Source organism: Mus caroli, chromosome 3 (assembly GCF_900094665.2).
Source record: "Mus caroli chromosome 3, CAROLI_EIJ_v1.1, whole genome shotgun sequence".
NCBI lineage: Eukaryota > Metazoa > Chordata > Mammalia > Rodentia > Muridae > Mus > Mus caroli.
This window is the reverse complement of record NC_034572.1, coordinates 126,912,544-126,928,453: the sequence shown is the minus strand read 5'-3', so window position 1 is coordinate 126,928,453 and position 15,910 is coordinate 126,912,544. Positions and strand designations below refer to the sequence as shown.

Here is a 15,910-nt window from a genome sequence, read left to right as displayed (position 1 = left end):
CAGCCTGGTCTACAAAGTGAGTGCCAGGACAGCCAGGGCTACACAGAGAAACCCTGTCTCGAAAAACCAAAAAAAAAAAAAAAAAAAAAAAAGTTATTATTGGGGGCAGGTGGAGGTGGGGACATCCTCTTGGAGACAAGGGTGAGGGGGAATGAGATGAGGAACTGTCAGAGGGCAGACCAGGAGGAGGATCATGACTAGACTGTAAAAGAATAAAAGTAATTTTAAAAAGTTATTATTAGGGGAATATACATATACTATGGCATGTGTATAGAGGCTAGAGGACAACTTGTGTAATCTCTTCTGTCCTTCCTCTTTACACGGGTTCCAGGGATGGAGCTCAGACTATCAGTTTGTACAGTAAGCACGTTATCTCCTGAGCCCTCATCTTCCTGTCTGATTTTGAACATTTAAGGAGAATTTTTTTACCTGCTGAAAGGTTGACCTCATTTGATGCCCAGCCCCCTTATAACAGCTCAGAACTACGTGTCGCTTCACAATGCATCTCTGTGTGTCCATGTCCTATCTGTGATCTGCATCAGGATCCAAAGTTTGTTTTTTTTTCAATTTGTGCTATTTTTAAAATGTTTATAACAAAACAGTTTCTAAGTAGTAATAGTTATACTTCCTTTGTATAACACAATAATAATTACTTTCATTAAAATAGCCATACGTTTGTTATATAAACATTTGAATTTCTTATCCATTTATGTGATTATCAAACATTAAGTCTGACATGTGCTTGTATTTTTGGCATGTTTGTTTGTTTGTTTGTTTGTTTGTTTGTTTTATTTTGCCTGTTTTTTCAGACAGAGTCTCACTGTCTTACCTTTCCAAGTACAGGTCGCACTATTATGCCTGGCTGAGTTTATACCACCTTATGCTAGCTAGCATCGTTACTTAGGGAGAAAATAGTTTTAAATTCAGTTAACTTGGCCAGAATTTGAAAAGTTGGTCTCCTGCTTCCATTTTCATTGAAGCCTGAGAACATAATTTTTTGTATAATTTTGAAAGTATTTTACAAGTTTGTTATATTTAAATGTTTGGGGTCCCCCCCACCCAAAATTTTTTTTCTCCCTCTCATCTTGCTCTCTTGCTGTTACTAGGGTGAAAAGTGACATTTCTCCCCAGCAAATGTTAGATTCAAAGAGGCTTGACAACAGCCGGGCTTTTTTTATCCCTTAGGATTTGTGGGAAGAAGCAGTGTCCACCGTGTGCAGCAGGTGCAAGAGGGTAGCTGAGCCGCTCGCTGCTCACTCAAGTGCTTCCAAGGGAGAGAGAGGGCAGTTCTGCTGCCTCAGCCACTGGACTTCCCTCCCTGCCACTTCTGGACCTCTCCACTGCCCTGCAACCAAAATAACATACGGCTTATGGGTGGGCTCTAGATGACTAACTGGGACCCTGCTCTGACCTGTGCCTCAGGCTTTGCACATCTGATGCTGAATATTCCATTTACTATTGGTCACGGCAAGAGAGACCTCATTTACTTGTTTGCTTTAAGTTGATGAATGCTTTTCCCCTCCACTTCTTTTTACCCCTTTGAGATAAAATTTTGCCATGTAGCCCAACTATGCTGGCCTGAGACCCTGACAATTCAGTGCTTTTTAATACAGTCTGTGTTGAGTGTGATACCATACACCTGTAATCCCAGCACTTTGGATACAGAAGCAGGTATATTTCTGTGAGTTGGAAGCCAGCCTGGTGTGTATATAAGTTTCAGGCCAGCCAGAGCTACATACTGAGACCCTGATGAAATAATAATAATGATATAACAATAGTAATAATTCTGATCAAACATTTATCTTTGTTTTCTGTTTGGGAACTGTAGCATCCTTTGGCACACACACAGGCATGCGCACGTGGGGTACATCTTGAATTTCTACTTACTGCTCCTCCTACCTTGACCTCCTAAGTTGTGGGATGACAAATGTGAGCCACCATGGCATGATTGTGATTGAATTATTTTTATTTCATCTTAAATAAAATTTCTAGTTTGCAAAATGCATAATTTGTTTTAACAACACAGATAAATATAGCTGTAGAGCTCTGTTTTATGTCTTTTAGAGGGGGGAGTGTTTCAAGACAGGGTTTCTCTGTGTAGTCCTAGCTGTCCTGGAACTCTGTGTAGAACAGGCTGGCCTCGAACTCAGAAATCTGCCTGACTCTGCCTCCCAAGTGCTGAGATTAAAGGCATGCGTCACTACTGCCCGGCTGCTTTTCTATTAGAAGTGAGGTTTGATAAAAATCCACCTGGAGGTGGCGTTGCATGCCTTTCTTCTGAGTGCTAGAGAAGCCATAGAAGGGGGAATCAAGAGAGTGAAATCTTTGAGGACAACCTGAGATCCAGACCCTGTCTCAGAACCAACAAAAAGGAATTGGTAAAACCTGCTTGTTTAAAACGCAACACTAGTGTTTCTAAAGTGATACTATTTATAACATTTTTTAAGATCTTTTTTTGTTTGTTTTTAATTATGTGTCACACAAGGCTGTGTGACATGGGAGTACAGGTACTCAAGAGCTGGAGCGGCTGGTGGTTGGGAGCTACCCAACCTATGTGCCAGGAACTTGCAATTCTCTGCAAGGAACAGTATGTGGTCTTAGTGGCCAAGTCATCTCTCCAGCCAAGTAATGCTGTTTCAAAGAAAAAAATAATAGACCAAAGGTCAGCAGCCTTATAATGTGGTGTTGGAGCGGGAAGTTTCACATTACATGTAGTTCTGCATAGCACCAGTCTGTAGAGTCCAGCTAATTGAGGCTTGATGTTGGGACTGATGCCACTCCCTCAATGGCCTTAAATCGTCCCTCATGTGAACGAGCCTTCACTTGAAGGCAGGGCTATGAGTTATTTATGACCCAATTAATGGTCAACATTCATTCTTGTTTAATGTTTTGAAGACATTGGAAGGTAGGGTTAATACAAGTCTCATACTTTCCTCAGAATATTGGAAGCTAAACCATTTTTAATATCTAGGGTTATGTTACAGATTTGAAGCAACTCTCCAAAGCTTGTACTTCTGATCCTTAATGTGTGTCCACTATGAATGGTGCAGTCAATAATTCAGTTTGGTTGAACCTTGGTCATACATGCTTTTCTCCAGGAGTCCACCATGACACTTTATGACATGAAATTCACAAGTCTAAAGGAATAGAGCTTATGTTATAAAATGTCTTTGAACCCAGTGATACACACTGTGACTGAACTGTGGTTACACATTTCTGCTTAGGGAATATTCTTTGTAAAAACTGTGTTATTAGGGGCTGGAGGTGTGGCTCAGCTAGTAGAGGAAGCTTGCCTAACATGCAAAAAAAAAAAAAAAAAAAAAGGTCCTGGGTTTCACTCTTTTGTACTGCAGAAACTAGACAGGGTGGGAAGTACCTGCAGTCCCAGCACTCAAGACGTAGGGACAGAGGAGTGGGAAGTTAAGATCAGCCTTGGCTGTGTAGCAAGTTCAAGGCCAGCTTTGGATACATGAGATTCTGTTTTTTAAAAACCAGTTACCTTTAGAATCCTGTAGCTTGGAATAAGGTGAGATAGTTCTATCTATATGAAGTACCTTGTATTTCTACATATTGTCTGCTCCTGCTTCAACTTCATTTTCATCATTATATGTAACACTGCCTATAGCCTGTAACTTGCCAAGTAACTCAGCCTAGATTTGAACTTGTGGTTATCCTCCTGCCTCTGTCTCTTAGAGTGCTGGGGTTTCATGTGTATATCGCCACACCTGTCTGTTTATATGACATGCATTTGTCCCACCAGAATCAAAGCTAGCATCTAAGCCAGCGGGTCGAAAGCACTGAGGGTCACGTGCCCTTTGAGTGCCAAAGGGCTCTTTCACAGGTGTTATCTAAGACTATCAGAAAATGCAGACATTTACATTATGATTCATAACAGTAGCAAAATTACAGTTATGAAGTAGCAAAGAATGTTGGGGGTTACCACACCTGAGGTGTAGTATTAAAGGGTTGAGAACCTTAGAGCTGCTGCTGCAAGGTTCAAGGCCAGCCTGGTCTACAGTGTGAGTTCAAGACTAGCCAGGGCTACACAATTGCTTTCCAGTAGAATTATCATCATCATCATTTTTTTTTTGTTGTTGTTTTTGTTTTTTTCGAGACAGGGTTTCTCTGTATAGCCCTGGCTGTCCTGGAACTCACTCTGTAGACCAGGCTGGCCTCGAACTCAGAAATCTGCCTGACTCTGCCTCCCAAGTGCTGGGATTACAGGCGTGCGCCACCACTGCCCGGCCATCATCATCATTTTTAACAGTGAAGATGGCAGTCTCTCTGAGGGACTGGGGACTGTGTGCCAAGGCACGGGGTGGCTTGAAACTTTTTTAAAAGATTTATTTATTATTTATTATATATAAGTACACTGTAGCTGTCTTCAGACACTCCAGAAGAGGGTGTCAGATTTCATTACAGATGGTTGTGAGTCACCATATGGTTGCTGGGATTTGAACGCAGGACCTTCAGAAGAGCAGTCAGTGCTCTTAACTGCTGAGCCATCTCTCCAGTCCTCCAGTAGAATTATTGTCCTGTATGTAACTATATCGATAAATCCTCTGCATTAGTTGGTTTCTGTTGCCATGGTAAGATGCAGTGGCCAAAAGCAACTTAGGCTAAGAGACCTTCATGCTGGGAGGGAAGGTTGCATGCAGCAGGCCTAGGGGCAGGGACAGAAAACTGAGAGCTCACATCCTTAACTACAGTAGAAAGTGCAGAGTGATCTGGCAGTTGGCTTTCAGTTCTCAAAGCCCACCCACAGGGCCACACTTCCTCTAGCAAGGCCACACCTCCTAAATGTTCCCCAAATAGTGCCACAATCTGAAGATTCAAAACATAAGCCTAAAGGGGGATTTTCATTTAAACAACCACAATCACCATGCCTAGAGTTCTTTGTCTGGAAAAAAAAAAAGGAAATGTCAGATGAACCATTAAAACCAGTGCAATCATGAACCATTAAAACCAGTGCAATCGTTCTATCCTCTTCTTTCTCTTCTCTGCCCTTTCGGGTGCTTCCACAGCCCCCTTCTGTTTTTCAAGACAGGGTTTCTCTGTGTAGCCCTGGCTGTTCTGGAACTTGTTCTGTAGACCAGGCTGGCCTTGATTTCATAGAGACCCGCCTGCCTTTGTTTCCTTAGTGCTGGGTTAAAGGTGTGCTCCATTCCTGGCTTCTTCCCCTTCTCTTTATATGGGATTGTCAGAGAGAATCCTCAAAATGTCTGGATATCAGAATGGCACCTCTGTAAGGAGGTCAGTTGCTGGCAAGTGTCAGAGTGTCAAATGCTTTTAGGTCAGACTCAGAAACTTCCGCATGCTTTCCTTTTGTATGGTTGATGAGTTTTGGAACCGAGCAGGGGACCTTCCTGCTTCAGCTTCCTGTCTGCTGAGATAACAGAAGCTCCCAGAGCTGCACCTGGCCTTCGGCTGCATTTTTCTTCATCTTCTTCTGATGCATGGGATTCTGGTATGCTATCTTTATTTTTAAACATACCCACTATAACTTTTTCTTCACAACTTGTTTTTGTTTGTTTCTGGCAAGTAAGTAAATTGACTTATGTATTCTCTTTTCATAGAGAAGACGCTATAGGTCTTTCTGACATTCTGCCTGGCTCCTGGCTATCTCTCAGTGCAGTGCAAATACAGTGATGGTCACACTATCTTCAATGCTGGCTAATATTTCAGATTTGTTTGGGATTTCAGGTCTTCAAAGACTTGACAAGAAAGGACGTAGGTGGGGCACACTTGTTTTTATTTTGCTGGAATTTGTTATGCAAATTCTTGCTGAATTCTTCCTTCGGAGGCACACTTTGTATAAGTTAGGAGGAATGAGAGCAGAAATAATACGAGGTCTTCCTCAGTTTTCTTCCCATGACTTTGCTTTAAAGCAGTTGTTCTCGGTGTAATCATTTTAAAAGCATTAATAAGGAAAGAGCCATTGCTGCCAAGTTGCTGAGATTCTGAAATAGCGTTTTCTTCTGAGAACTGGGCAGCTGAGGTCATTTGCTAGCTCTGGGTGTGTGTGGAAGGGGAGAGCCATTTTTGTGGTCACACCCTGCTGACGTCAGTAACCTGCTGGGCAGTGTACTCTACTCTGACCCTATTTAGACCTGGAGGATCCCAGCAGGCAGAGACAGCATCTGTAGAGGAAGGAAACAGGCTATGCTGGGCCACTCAGAAGGGCCAGACCCATTGGGCAGAATGTGGAACCTTCATGACGTTTGGTTAGCCATGGATCCAAGAACTGACAAAGGATGACTTTGTCCCTGGACATGATGGCTTATGTTGGGAATCCCAGTACTCAGGAGGCTGAAGAAGGGGGATCAAGGCAAGCCTGACCTGCATAGTAAGTTCCAGGCCAGCCTGGGATATAGAGTGAGGCAGTGCCTTAAAATAAAATAATAAAGAATTTCAGTAGAAAGATGTTATTCACAGTGTACATTACCTGTATGTGTGTATAGTTTGCGTGACTGGCTTTTAAAGAGTTTTTTCTTTGTTAAAGGCCTGCTTTGGCTGGAGACATGGCTTGGTTGATGAAATGCTTACTGCACAAGTGGAAGGACTCCCCAAATCCATATAAAAGCTAGAAGCTTCCTGGAATTCCAGCACCGGAGAGGCAGGGATCCTCAGGGCAAGCTGGCTAGCTAGATTTGCAGAGCTGCTGGTTCAGTGGGAGATCCTGCTTCACTGCATGGAGAGCAATGAAGGTTGACGTGTATACACACACACACACACACACACACACACACACACACACACACACCTCCCATACATAAGAAAAAGGAAGAAAGGAAAGAAAATGCACTTCTAAGGTTTGAAATAGGCTCTGACACAATAACATGGTTGATCTGAGTAGAGGCTCTGGGACTCTGCCACCTACCTACAGGAGACACTGTGTTGAACCTAAATGAGTCCAAAGGCCTTCAGTAGATCTTAGCTTTTTAATTTACTATTTTAATTTTACCTTCTAGAAAATATAGCAGAAAATCTGTTTTAAAACGCTGATTTGATCGTAGCTTTTTAACTTATTTTAAAATTTATCTCCTAGAAAATCTGTTTTTAAAACATTGAATAACTAAAAAGAATAAAATTAGAGTAGATTTCAATTTAAGGAGAAAAATCTTCCTAGGAACTACATTAATTTCAGAACGATTGCACTTTATAGAATACAGTTGCTAGTAGTTCCGTTGTTAGCCGTAAGTTTTGTGCTAAGACATTGTTTGGGGCATGGAAAACTGGAACCTCATAGTTCTCTTTGACAGTTTGCCAGCTGGAATCCCAGCCAACCAGATAACAAGTTGTAGCAACACTCGGCCCTCTAGGACTCCTGAACCTGTGCCAGGCCTTAGAGGGAAGTCTCTCTGAACACGCTCTTTCGTCCATCTGAGAGTAGAGGGCACCAGAGCCCCATGGTGTACAAAGAAGTATTCCACCTCAAGAAGTTTACAATTGGAGTCCTGGTAATACTTAGTATAGTTTTACTATTTTAAATTTTAAACAAAAAACAAGAAGGCAGAGTCCCCCTTGCCTTCTTTCACGTTCTGTCTGTAAGTGGCTGAACCCAGCTGGAGAGATCTCAAGTAAGTGTGTCAGGAAATGACAATGACCCTCTTTTAATCTGTCTTAGTTAGGGTTTTACTGCTGTGAACAGACACCACGACCAAGGCAACTCTTATAAGAACAACATTTAATTGGGACTGGCTTACAGGTTCAGCAGTTCAACCCATTATCACCAAGGTGGGAGCATGGCAGGATCCAGACAAGCATGGTGCAGGAGGAGCTGAGAGTTCTACATTTTTATCTGAAGGCTGCTAACAGAATAATCACTTCCAGGAAACTAGGATAAGGGTTTTAAAGTCCACACCCACAGCGGCACGCCTATTCTAACAAGGCCACACCTACTTTAATAGGGCCTTACCTTCTAATAGTGCCACTCCCTGTGCTGAGTACATACAAACCATCACATGATCCTACCCAAATTCCTTTGAAAATAGGGGGTGGGGAGTGGGGGATGGAGAATGGAGTTAAGGTAGAGAGGGAAAGAGAAGAGAGAAAGATACTAAATTCCATCTTTATTTATTGGAAATTCCTAGATATCCTCAAGTTTGTTAAGATGAAGTCTGTGTCTTCTCTCAGCTCTCCTTTCCGGAACCATGATGCATTTATCTGGTGATGTCACCACCGATCCTGTCACTCAAACCCAAAGTTTTGCTACTGTCACTGAGTCATTCTTTTTTCTCTACACACCTAGGATGTCACTGAACCTGGTGTTTAGGTATCATTAGGAGTTCCCCAGCTAGTCATTTCCTTTCCATTCAGACTCAATTTCAGACCACTTGTTTTCACACTCAATCACCCCATGCATAGCTATGGTACTGAACGTCTTACCCTCATTATTCAGAGCACTTTTCACCATTCACCACTCATGAGGGTGAGTATAATTAAAAGAACATACAACAACACGTGTTGAAAAGGTTGTAGAAGACTGGGAGCCCCATTTCTCTCTCAAGTAACTCCACCCTACCGTAGAACTCTAAATTTTCTAACACTCAAGACTTTCACTGTGTCTTTGGTGGAGTAGGTTCTGTTGTTTTCAGTGTATTTTTCTTTTCACATGCAAGCCAAGCACCCACCATGAGCCCTGCCTTCCTTACCAGCAGCACCAGCATTTTAAGAATACATACTAGATGGGCTGGAGAGATGGCTCAGCGGTTAAGAGCACTGACTGCTCTTCCGAAGGTCCTGGGTTCAAATCCCAGCAACCACATGGTGGCTCACAACCATCCATAATGAGATCTGACACCCTCTTCTGGTGTGTCTGAAGACAGCTACAGTGTACTTACATTATAATAATCAATAAATCACAGGGCCGGAGTGAGCAGAGGTCCCGAGTTCAATTCCCAGCAATCACATGGTGACTCACAACCATCTGTACAGCTACAGTGTACTTATACACATAAGATAAATAAATCCAGATCTTTATTTGAAAATGAGTATTAGAGAAAATGAACGCTTCAGAGCAGAGGGACCACCAGGCCTTCTTCTTTCCTTAGCAGCCGGCACACTGCCCTCTCATGGTGTAAACAGAGTTAACCTAGTGCTTCATTCAGTAATTACTAAGGCTTAAATGACTGGTCTTCAACTCTGCCTTCCATAGAATCATTGGGGACAAAGTCCTACCAGAGTCTTCAGGTCAGAGTCTGGGTGAAGGGCTCATCCTAGCACCGAGATGCTGCTCTGACAGCCCAGTCTTCGGGCACTGAGCCCAACAGATAAAATAAGGACGTCAGTGGAACTGTATGGAACCTACTTGACCATCGCCAGGATTGACTTGTTGGTTCTTGCGTGTTGCAAAGTGCTCCACACAGACGGGATTTTTATTGGGACATTTGAAGGTGTTACTGCTTTGACAAAAATGTTTTAACCTTAATTTTTTTTTTAAACACTCAGCCATGTAATTAGGCCTCTGACCTTTTAAACAGCACAGTGTACCTTTAGTAGTAAGCATGGATGCCCTGGTCTTACTTGCTAACTAAAACCAAGCGAACTCTGTCTTCTCTAGGCTGGCACACATTCAGCAGCTTGCCCTCCCAAGACGCTTCATGTTCCTTGTTCCTGTTCCGCCACGGTGCTTGGAAGCAGGAGATGGGCTCGCTCACGGTCAACAGGACATGATCCAGGAGGAGCAGTGAGGGACGGTGCTGCTGGTAAGGAAGGCAGGGCTCATGGTGGGTGCTTGGCTTGCATGTTCAAGGTTGTCTGCAGTTACATGCGTCCTCTCATCTCTATCATCAACTCCAGGTCACACTGGGAATTACAACGGTAACTGTGCATAGGACAGGGTTAGATTTTTAAGATAAATCTCTAAAGTCGCATGATTTTATGCATCTCTATTTCTCTGGATTGTTATTTTTATAGAGGGTTCTTATCAGATTCTTAATGTCTGATTCTTTCTGGAAAAGAAATAAAAGTCTTCTTTGCGTACTAGCCAGCATGGAGAAGAGGAATGTTAATTGCCACCAGGTCTTTCCCCTCTCTTTCTGACTCAAGGACAGCCACTTCCTGAGCCAGCATTTGCATTTGTTGCTAGGTCTGCACTGAGTACTGGGAGTGGAGGCTGCTGTGGTAGTAGGCAGCAGGGTACTGTGGGAGAACTAAGGTGTGACGTGTACTGTAGATCTGACAGGCATTCATACCAGCTCCTGAGAGGACAACACAGGCAGTGGGTGCAAGAAAATCCAAAGAACCCCTTGTGCCTTTAAAGTTGATCTTAATAAAGACCTGTTTGCTTTCAAAGCTCTGAACTACTAGTAAGTTTCCTAAAGTTGGGTTCTTAAAATTAAAAAAAAAATTATTACATTTATTTATTTACTTATTTGCTTGCGGGAGGGGGGGAAGACATTCAACATTCTACATTGCCTGTGTGTGTGAGTTTGTGTGTGATGTGTGTGTGGTGTATGTGTGTGTTTGTATGTGATGTGTGTATGTGTATATGTGTGTGTGTGTGGTGTATGTGTGTGTTTGTGAGTTTGTGTGTGTGATGTGTGGTGTGTATTGTGTGTGATGTGTATGTATGTGGTGTATGTGTAGTGGTGTATGTGTGTGTTTGTGTGTGTGTATGATGTCTGTGATGTGTTGTGCTGTATATGTGTGTGTGGTGTATGTGTGTGATGTGTGTGAGTTTGTGTGTATGATGTGTGTGTGGTGTGTGTGTATGTGTGTATGTGTGTGTGTGGTGTATGTGTGTGTTTGTGAGTTTGTGTGTGTGATGTGTGGTGTGTATTGTGTGTGATGTGTATGTATGTGGTGTATGTGTGTGGTGTATGTGTGTGTTTGTGTGTGTGTTTGTATGTATGTGTGATGGTTTGTATATTCTCAGACCAGGGAGTGGCACCATCTGGAGGTGTGGCCTGGTTGGAATAGGTGTGTCACTGTGGGTGTGGGCATAAGATCCTCACCCTAGTTGCCTGGAAGTCAGTCTTCCACTGGCAGTCTTTGGATGAAGACATAGAACTCTCAGCTCTGCGTGTGCCATGATAGCCTGGATGCTGCCATGCTCCCACCTTGATGATAATGGACTAAACCTCTGAACCTGTAAGCCAGCCCCAATTAAATGTTGTTTTTTATAAGACTTGCCTTGGTCAAGGTGTCTGTTCACAGCAGTAAAACCTTAACTAAGACAGTATGTATGATGTGTGTGTGTGTGTGGTCTGTGTGTGTATTATGTGTGTGTGAGAGTGTACTTGTAGGTCACAGAACAACTTGTAGAAATGGTTCTGTCCTTTTACCATGTGAGTTCTGTAGATAGAACTTAGGTTTTCACCCTTGGCAGCAAGCACCCTTGCCCATCTTGTCATCTGTAGACGAAGTTTAGGGTTTCTCCCTCTTCCTCTCACTCTCGCTCTCCCCCGCCATGTGCTTGTATGTGCACATGCACATGTGTGCCTATGTAATGTGTGCCTGTGTGTGTACTTGTACTTGTGAAGATAAAGTGACAACCCTCGGGAATCTGTTCTCTCCTTCTACCATATAGGTCATGGGGATCAAACTCAGGTTGTCAGGTTTGCCAGCAGAAACCTTTACCTACTGAGCCACAAACTAAGGACTTCCTATAAAACCATTTTCATGTATTTATATGCATAAAAAAGTAAAGAACAAATGGATGCCCCCCATTGGAAAATGAAATGCATTCTATATCTACCCTTTCCTGTGCTAGAAGCCAGGTGAAGTGGCAGGGGTGGGTCATGTGGGAGAGCACTGATGGTCAGAGAGAGCAAAGGAAGATTTTGACAGTATTCCAGCTGCAGTCTATCTGTATGCATTCAGCATAATGAATCCTGCATAATAGCTGCTAACTAGAACCTCTGCCCTCATTCTTGGAGCTTGAGGATGTAAGCGAACACTCTGCCACTTGATACTTCTGAGTCACTGACTTGGTACTGTTTTCGCACTGGCCTTGGTTACCCCCCACCCCCACCCTGCCCCAGGCTTCTGAGGCTGCCTAGATTACCTCTTTACCATGGGGCTTTGATGTCATTGTAAGGGAACCCTCAGAATGAAGATTGTCCCCCAATTGTTGATATTCTTAGATTTCTTTCCCTGTTCATGTTGGGAATCTTGGGTAATTATGAACCGAGCAGGCGCTACTTCCTCTCCTGCTCACCCAATCACTGCTCACCTCCCCTGGTGGGCACCAACTGTGACCACTCCATCACTCCTGTTCTCTACATGAGGTCCCAGAACATGTATGCTAAGATGGAGTTTTCATCTCTTTAGTGAGATTATAGCATGACTCAGAGGTTCTCTTCTTGGAGCTGGAGGGTGGGTGAGGAAGGGAGTGCACAAGTTTGTGGAAGCATGTGAGAGAAATAACTACAGAGGCATGGAAGTTAAATTGTTCGCTGTTGGTGACTTGGCTTGCTGAGGAGTCCTTTCCTTTAACCCCTCCTTAATCTTAGTCCACACTTAACTTTTACAGATGGGACAGCTCAGCGTTGGACTTCATTTTCTGTAGTAAACAAGTGTAGGACATACTTGGGTACATCACTGCACGTATGACTAAGGCCTTCTTTAAGTTTTGTTTTACTTGGCAATCAAGAAATAGACAACAGTAATAGCATTCTTTTATGGATTCTAACTATCTATCAATCTATCTATTGGGTCAAGCACAATGTGACATCCCAGTTTTCTACTAGAATATATTTTGTTATCACCATTATTGTCATTATTTATCACTAATCTTAATGATTTCTTCAGTTTTTATTTTGTTTCATTCTGGTATTTCTTTAGTTAGTTCTTTATGTGTGCGAGTGTTTGTATGTCTGTCTGTACCCTGGACCCTCTGGAAAGAGACAACTCTCTGTTCTTGCCAAGGTGCCTGTTGCTCCTCAGGGTTAAATTTATCACCTAGGTTTCCAATGAACTAGATCTCAGTGTTTCCTCCTTACAAACCATTCAGGTGAACTGAAGTCTGTAGTCATTTGCCTAACTTGCCCTTTGAATCTTGGGATCGTTTGTTGTTTGTTTGTTACTGACTTGAGGTACAACTATATTGTTGTCTAACTAAAGTTATCCTCCTGCCTCAAGTTCCCAGGTAGCTTGACTCTAGGTCGCCATATTGCCTGACTGACACAGGATGGGGGGGGGTGAGGGGGGAGGGAGTCTGACACAGAATTTTAAAACCAACACAGATACAGCAGATCATTTCATGCCGAGTTCTTCGGTCGGTCTCCAAATGACTTTTCACCTCTTGCCATTTGTTACTGCTTTTAATTTTTAAAAGTGTTGTTAAATGTATTGTAGTGTATGGACACATGCACACATGCAGTCTTTGGGAGCTGGTCCTCTCCATCTGTGCATATAGTGGGGGTGGAACTCACTGGACTCAATTGCCTTTCTATACTTGTTGGATTGTCTTGCTGGCCCTGTTTTTAGTTAAATTTTAAAAATAAGATATAACAATTTAGCAAATGAACTGCAGAAGTGTATTTGAAAGGTTTTGATTGTCCATATTCATTTCTTTCCTCTCTCCACCCTGGCACAGCCTGGTTTGAGCTGTGGGAGAACTGTGTTAGAGCCCTGTGATATAGACTAGCATGTGTAGCCTGCGTTTCTCAGGGGTTAGAGAATATGAGCATTGTCATAGGATTCAGCTGAGAAATTTGGCAATCTCAGGATTCACCAGCAGCTGGGCAGGAGTCTTGCGTTACTACAGATCCACATGCAACAAGAACATTTAGAACAAGTGGAGCAGACTGAAATAGAGTCCCACCGAGAAAGTCATTTTCACTGTCCTTGGATTTCAGCTTCCTCTCCCAGCAGAGTATCATTTGCCTCTATTGATCTCATGGGATATTTTAAGCAGAGATGAGAGTCTTGGTAAAAACATTTTGTATTCTAAAATAAAGCCAGAGTGCCAAAGGAGGTTCTAGAAGTGTTTGCTCATCGTTTCAGATATTAGCCTATCAGATTGTTTTTTATCAATATGAAGATGTTGTGTATCATCTTAGATTTTAATGTTGAGATCAGGCCAATCATAGGTTTCTTGTAGAATTTCTGATCCTATGTGAATGTCCTATTTGTATTTAAGGCTTTTGTAATTTTTGACCAATGAATATACTCTCCTTAAATCTTAGTGAGGGTTTAGATTTAAACACAACTTGATATTTATTTTGAATATTTACCCAAGCGAACTGAAGATTTTTTTTTATCTACATAAAAACCTGCAGAAATATGTTCATGGCAGTTTTTTATGTATGAGTGTTTTAACTGCATGTACATATGTGTACCTGGAGCATGCCCAGTGCCCACAGAGGGCAGAGAGGGTGTTAGGATCTCTATAACTTGAGCTGTATGCAGGCTGTTGTGAGCCGTATTGTAGGTGCTGGGAGTCCCAGATCCTCTGCAAGAGCAACAAGCACTCCTAACCATTGAGTCATTTCTTTAGTCTCAGCTTATATCAGCTTCCGTATCCCTCTCTTTCTCCTCCCTAATTAAAGCACCTCTTTCTTGTTTCCCTGATTAGACCACATGGACCCTGTTATTCCCCACTCCCCTCCATACCAGCAATGGTCCCTTCTTACTTCCCTGGTTTCTGTACTTGCTCCACGATCTGTACTTACATCTGCAGGTTTGGAGATGGGGCCTAGGCAGAGAGAACACATGACAGTTGTCTCTCTGGTTATCTCACTCAACTTGACCTTCTCCAGCTTTACCCATTGCAGATTTAGGGTTTTTACCGGGCTGTTGGCTTTTGTTGCGGTCTTTTGAGGTAGTGTCTCTTTTGTTGACCTAGGCTGGGGCGGTGTATCTGAAGATGCATTTCAATTGCTGATCTTCTGGCCCTTAACTGTCTAGTGATAACATCAGGGTGAGTACAGTGCCCTTAGCTCTCTTTTGTGCTTTTGTGACTTGAATACCTAAATTTTACTTTGGTTCTCCTTTCTCTGAGAATTAAAATAAGTAGAATATTCCATGCGTTTTCAGATGTGCAGTGCTCATCACTATTTTCAGGTACTTATTTCAAAGGCTTTTTTTTTTTTTTTTAAGTAAAGTTCCTTAGAAAAGGAAACAAATCTCTGTATCTTTGTTAACCTAGAATAAGGCCAATTTAGTCTAAAACAAAAATTAAAGTTGATTGAGACAAAACAGGATTACAACCAGGCAGGGAAAACAGATCCAGGCCTTCTAAAATGTGTCCAAATGCAGCCATGTTTGTAGCTCTGAACCTCAAGTGGGGACAGGAGTGTACTTACACCAATTTGGTTAGTGCTGACGTACATTAAGCTAGCCTACTCATTGTGCTCTTCCTAAATGTTCCCCCTCCCCACATACACATATACACAGGGTCTTACTATGAAACCCTGGCTGGCCTGGAACTTACTATGAACTAACAGAGTTGCCTACTTCTGCCTCCCAGAGTAAATTCATGCACCCCCATGCCCACTGGGCACTAAAATGTTCTTTTAAAAGGGAACTGGGTAAGCCGGGCAGTGGTGGTGCATGCCTTTAATCCCAGCACTTGGGAGGCAGAGGCAGGCGGATTTCTGAGTTCGAGGCCAGCATGGTCTACAGAGTGAGTTCCAGAACAGCCAGGGCTACACAGAGAAGCCCTGTCTGGAAAACAACAACAACAATAACAATGACAATGACAAAAAGGGAACTGGGTGGCTAGCTGTGTGGTGGCACATACCTGTAATCCCAGCACAGGGGCAAATGAGTCATTTATTCATTAATATTCCCATCTGTCTGTCTGTCTGTCTGTCAGTCATCATCCCCATCCTTCTCTGCTTTTGAGCCAGAGCCTCAAATTCAAAATCCTCCTTCTTCAGCCTCCTGAGTGCTAGGATTGAGGTGTGGGTTGGAATAACCTGTGCAAAATCAACCAGGGGGACTGTAGAGTAAGGACCTT

General features: G+C 42.8%; 1 protein-coding gene across 5 annotated transcripts in view; it reads left to right on the top strand.

The window, feature by feature from the left end:
• The window catches only part of Tet2 (tet methylcytosine dioxygenase 2), an 81,635-nt gene that overhangs the window by 19,983 nt on the left and 45,742 nt on the right, over window positions 1-15,910 (top strand). For 4 of the 5 annotated variants that reach the window (XM_029475014.1, XM_021158820.2, XM_029475012.1 and 1 more), the window contains exon 2: window positions 9,563-9,707. The gene's annotated coding sequence lies outside the window, so the exon portion shown is untranslated. Of the gene's footprint in view, window positions 1-9,562; window positions 9,708-14,815; window positions 14,870-15,910 lie in introns of those variants that run through there. The other variant, XM_029475013.1, reaches the window with a different exon arrangement.